The sequence below is a fragment of the Rhinoderma darwinii genome, assembly GCF_050947455.1.
Source record: "Rhinoderma darwinii isolate aRhiDar2 chromosome 1 unlocalized genomic scaffold, aRhiDar2.hap1 SUPER_1_unloc_1, whole genome shotgun sequence".
Lineage (NCBI taxonomy): Eukaryota > Metazoa > Chordata > Amphibia > Anura > Rhinodermatidae > Rhinoderma > Rhinoderma darwinii.
The window spans coordinates 602,501-607,500 of record NW_027461645.1 but is presented as its reverse complement, the minus strand read 5'-3'; the positions used below and the strand labels follow the sequence as shown (position 1 = coordinate 607,500).

The following is a 5,000-nucleotide window of genomic DNA, read 5'->3' as shown; positions in this document are numbered from 1 at the left end:
ACCACTCGGCCACGACTACAGATAAAAAAAACTCTGCCCCAAGACCCTGCTGAGCTCAGTAAGTTTATCATTGGAAGCGCAGAGGTTGCTGCTGTCGAAACTAAAGGCATTAAAAGACAGCCAGACTTTGGGTGCTTACAAAACAGCCAGACTTTGTCTCCAGGACAAAAGTAAGGAGGAATTCTGCATCTTTCAGCTTTGACAATAGCCTCCATTGCTTCCTTTTAAATGCGCAGGAAGTCAGCATGGGACAGATTAGCTGCTGGGACCTCAGATAAAGTTGGGACTGATAGAGCAACTTTCGGATGTTGCCAATAGACCAGAAAGAAAGGAGAAGATTACGTAGATTCCCCAGTATAATTATTATAGGCAAATTCTGGCCACGGAAGGAGATTAGTCCAATCATCTTGCAAGGGAGAAATGAATTTTCTGAGGAAGTTTTCTAATACCTGGTTTATTAATTTAAAAGTTATGAGCTTTTTTTCTAAATATGGAAAGGAGCCTTTATTAGACAACTGGGAGGGAGGTAACACCAGCGATTCTCCTGAGGTGGAGCTATCTCACAGCCTCTGACACTGTCCAATCGGCATGAAGTTGCTTCACAGTGTAAATGACTAAAGCTGGAGGGAAGGGGGATCAATTCAAACAGCCATATCTCGGGCTGGGGACTACCTAGAACAGTGGTTCTGGTGGCATATGAAAGAGGAGATTCTAGTCTTTCATATGACACCAGGACCACAGTTCTAGCTGTGCGAGAACCCGAGATATCGTCAGTTAAACACACAAGTGGTTATAGAAGCTGTATTCTATATGATCACGTTGTGTTTTGCTGGGACGGGAAGGGGTAGAATGTATGGTGGTTGGACATGGTCATACAGAAAACATTGCACTGCCCAGAGTGAAAAGAAAGAGTCACCTCCTATTTGGCAATTAGAGCCACATTAGCATATTTAGAAAAATGATCATAACTTTGCAAATGATACACGTTTAAAAAAAAAAATCAAACCACACAGTAATTATCAGCAGCAAAGCGCCTATTAGATTAGTAAATAGGGAATTAATAAACTGGGTACAGAGCCTCTTTAAATGTAGGGTCCGGCATCTGATTAGTGACAGAGCAGTGGAGTACGGCATAATCACGATATGACTGCAATTAAACTTCTTTGTTACCTAGCACAAGCGTATTACCTTATTTTTATCGCTTCACGGAGGCAAAAAATTCAAGACGTAGTCGGCAGGATTTGAAACTCCGCGGGGAGACCCCAATGGATTTCTAGTCCATCGCCTTAACCACTCGGCCACGACTACAGATAAAAAAAACTCTGCCCCAAGACCCTGCTGAGCTCAGTAAGTTTATCATTGGAAGCGCAGAGGTTGCTGCTGTCGAAACTAAAGGCATTAACCCCTTCCCGCTCCTTGACGTACTATTACGTCATGGCAGCTGTATCGTTCGCGCTCCATGCCGTAATAGTACGTCTCGGGAGTAACGGCCGTTTCGGCCGTCCTCCCGACACATACAGGAGCTGTGACGCTGCTGTCTTGTTCAGCAGCTGTCACAGCTCCTACAGCGGGGACCGATCGCTGTGTCCCCGCTGATTAACCCCTTAAAAGCCGCGTTCTATAGAGATCGCGGCTTTTTAGGGGTTAAGCTGCCATCGCCGGCCTGCTACGCGATAGCGGCCGGCGATGGTGACTATGGCAACCGGACACCAAACAATGGCGTCCGGCTATGCCATAGACGGAAGCCTAGTGGGTCCTGACAACGTCAGGACCCACTATGCTTGCTGTCAGTGAGTAGCTGACAGTTCTAATACACTGCACTACGCATGTAGTGCAGTGTATTAGAATAGCGATCAGGGCCTCCTGCCCTCATGTCCCCTAGTGGGACAAAGTAATAAAGTAAAAAAAAAGTTAAAAAAAGATGTGTAAAAATAAGAAAATAAAAGTTTTAAAAGTAATAAAAGTAAAAGTCCCACTTTTTCCCTTATCAGGCCTTTATTATTAATAAAAATATATAAACAAACAAATAAACTATACATAATTGGTATCGCCGCGTCCGTAACGGCCTGAACTACAAAATTATTTTGTTATTTATCCCGCACGGTGAACGCCGTAAAAAAAAAAATTAATAAACCGTACCACAATCACAATTGTTTGGTCACTTCACCTCCCAAAAAATGGAATAAAAAGAGATCAAAAAGTCGCATGTACCTAAAAATGGTACTGATGGAAAATACAGTTCGTTACGCAAAAAATAAGTCCTCGCACGGCTTTATTGATTGAAAAATAAAAACGTTATGGCTCTTAGAATAAGGTAACACAAAAAGTGAATGATTGTTTACAAAACGTATTTTATTGTGCAAACGCCATAAGACATAAAAAAAAACTATAAACATCTGGTATCGCCGTGATCGTATCGCCCCGCCGAATAAAGTTAATATATCATTTATAGCGCACGGTGAACGCTGTAAAAAAAAAAGTATACAAAAACAATAGTAGAATTGCTGTTTATTAGTCACCACGCCACCTAAAAATGGAATAAAAACTGATCAAAAAGCCGCATGCACCCCATGAAAACTACAATGGATTCCTCAAGGGGTCTAGTTTCCAAATTGGGGTCACTTTTGGGGGGTTTCCAATGTTTTGGCACCACAAGACCTCTTCAAACCGGACATGGTGCCTAATAAAAAAGAGGGCTCAAAATCCGCTAGGTGCTCCTTTGCTTCGGAGGCCGGTGCTTCAGTCCATTACCGCCCGAGGGCCACATGTGGGATATTTCTCTAAACTGCAGAATCTGGGCAAGAAGTAAAGAGTTGCGTTTCTCTGATAAATCCTTTTGTGTTATAAAAAAAATGGTATAAAAAGAGTAAATTTCACCTCTACTTTGCTCTAAATTTCTGTGAAACACCTAAAGGGTTCATAAACTTTCTAAATGCTGTTGTGAATACTTTGAGGGGTCTAGTTTCTAAAATGGGGTGTTTGATAGGGGTTTCTAATATATGGGCCCCTCAAAGCAACTTCAGAAATGAACTGGAACCTAAAAAAATAAATAAATGAGGCAATACTTCGCTTCTTACATTATACTGATAATGAGCCGTGCCCACTCCGAGATGACCCCAGTTTTGACCGTTTGTATAAACGGAGACCCCTATTAGACCGTTCCAGTGCCCGGTTTTCCCAAGCATACACCCCCGAGAAGTGTTTTTCTATTGATGAGTCCCTGGTACATTTTAAAGGGAGGGTTCAATTCCGCCAGTACCTGCCAGGTAAGAGGGCAAGGTATGGCGTGAAGATGTATAAGCTGCGAGAGTGCATCAGGGTATACCTACAGATTTAGGATATATGAAGGAAAGGCCACCCCCAAACCAGACTGCATCCTGGACTACAATAGGTACATGGGAGGGATGGACTTGTCAAATCAAGTCCTGAAGCCCTACAGCGCCATGCGGTGAGGTATAAGAAGCTGGCCGGGCACATCATACAGATGGCTTTGTACAATGCGTATGTGCTACGTCGATGTGCAGGCCAGAGGGGAACTTTCCTGGAATTTCAAGATCTAATCTTTAGGGTCCAGGAAGGGGGGGCGCATCGTACCAGGGCAACACTTTCCAGGAGAAGGTCCCCAAACCGGTGGAAAGGGAAAGAGTCAAAAGAGGTGCAGAGTCTGCTATAAGAGGGGGATAAGGAAGAACACAATATACCAATGTGACACGTGTCCCGAAAAACCAGGGCTCTGTATAAAAGATTGTTTTAAAATGTATCATACATCCCTTGATTTTCAATTTACCCTGATGCACTCCGCACAGCTTACCCCCCTCATCTTTCCCTTCTGAGCCCTGCCGTATGCCCAGGCAGCTGATAACAGCCACATGTAGGGTATTGTCGTACCCAGGAGAACCCACATTACAATTTAAGGGGTGTATATCTCCGGTGGCGCATGCTGGGCACACTATATTGGACACTGAAATGGCATATACATATCTAAAATTGCAAATCTCACACTGCACCATCTGCTGCGCATTATCTTTTACACAGTACCTGTGGGGTCAAAATGCTCACTACACCTCTAGATGAATGTCTTAAGGGGTGTAGTTTTTAAAATGGGGTCACTTCTCGGGGGTTTCAACTGTACTGGTACCTCAGGGGCTTCTGCACACATGACTTAGCACCAGAAAAGCTCCAGTAGGCCAAATGGTGGTCCTTTCCTTCTGAGCCCTCCCATGGGCCCAAAGGGCAGTTTATCACCACAAATGGGGTATTGCCGCACTAAGGACAAATTGGGCAACAAAATGGGGTATGTTGTTCCTTGTGAAAATAAGAAATTTTGATCAAAAATGACATCTTATTGGAAAAAATATCATTTTTTTCATTTCACAGCCCAATTCAAATAGGTGCTGTGAAAAAACTGTGCGGTCAAAATGATAACAAAAACCATAAATGAATTCCTTGAGGGGTGTAGTTTCCAAAATGGGGTCACTTCTGGTGGGTTTCCATTGCTTTGATACCTCTGGGGCTCTGCAAATGCAACATGGCACCCGAAAACCAATCCAGCAAAATCTGGACTCCAACAAACACATAGCGCTCCTTTCCGTCTGAGCCCTCCCATGGGCCCAAACGGCAGTTTATCACCACAAATGGGGTATTGCCGCACTAAGGACAAATTGGGCAACAAAATGGGGTATGTTGTTCCCTGTGAAAATAAGAAAATTTGATCAAAAATGACATTTTATTGGAAAAAGTATCATTTTTTTCATTTCACAGCCCAATTCAAATAGGTGCTGTGAAAAAACTGTGCGGTCAAAATGATAACAAAAACCATAAATGAATTCCTTGAGGGGTGTAGTTTCCAAAATGGGGTCACTTCTGGTGGGTTTCCATTGCTTTGATACCTCTGGGGCTCTGCAAATGCAACATGGCACCCGAAAACCAATCCAGCAAAATCTGGACTCCAACAAACACATAGCGCTCCTTTCCGTCTGAGCCCTCCCATGGGCCCAAAC

At 43.5% G+C, this 5,000-nt stretch overlaps 1 non-coding gene across 1 annotated transcript in view; it reads right to left on the bottom strand.

Moving 5' to 3' along the window:
- TRNAS-AGA (transfer RNA serine (anticodon AGA)) overlaps positions 1–19 on the bottom strand; it is an 82-nt gene extending 63 nt beyond the window's left edge. Inside the window, exon 1 of the tRNA in view lies at positions 1–19. This exon is cut by the window's left edge and continues 63 nt beyond it. This is a non-coding gene — a tRNA (tRNA-Ser).
- Positions 20–5,000: the final 4,981 nt, after the last annotated feature.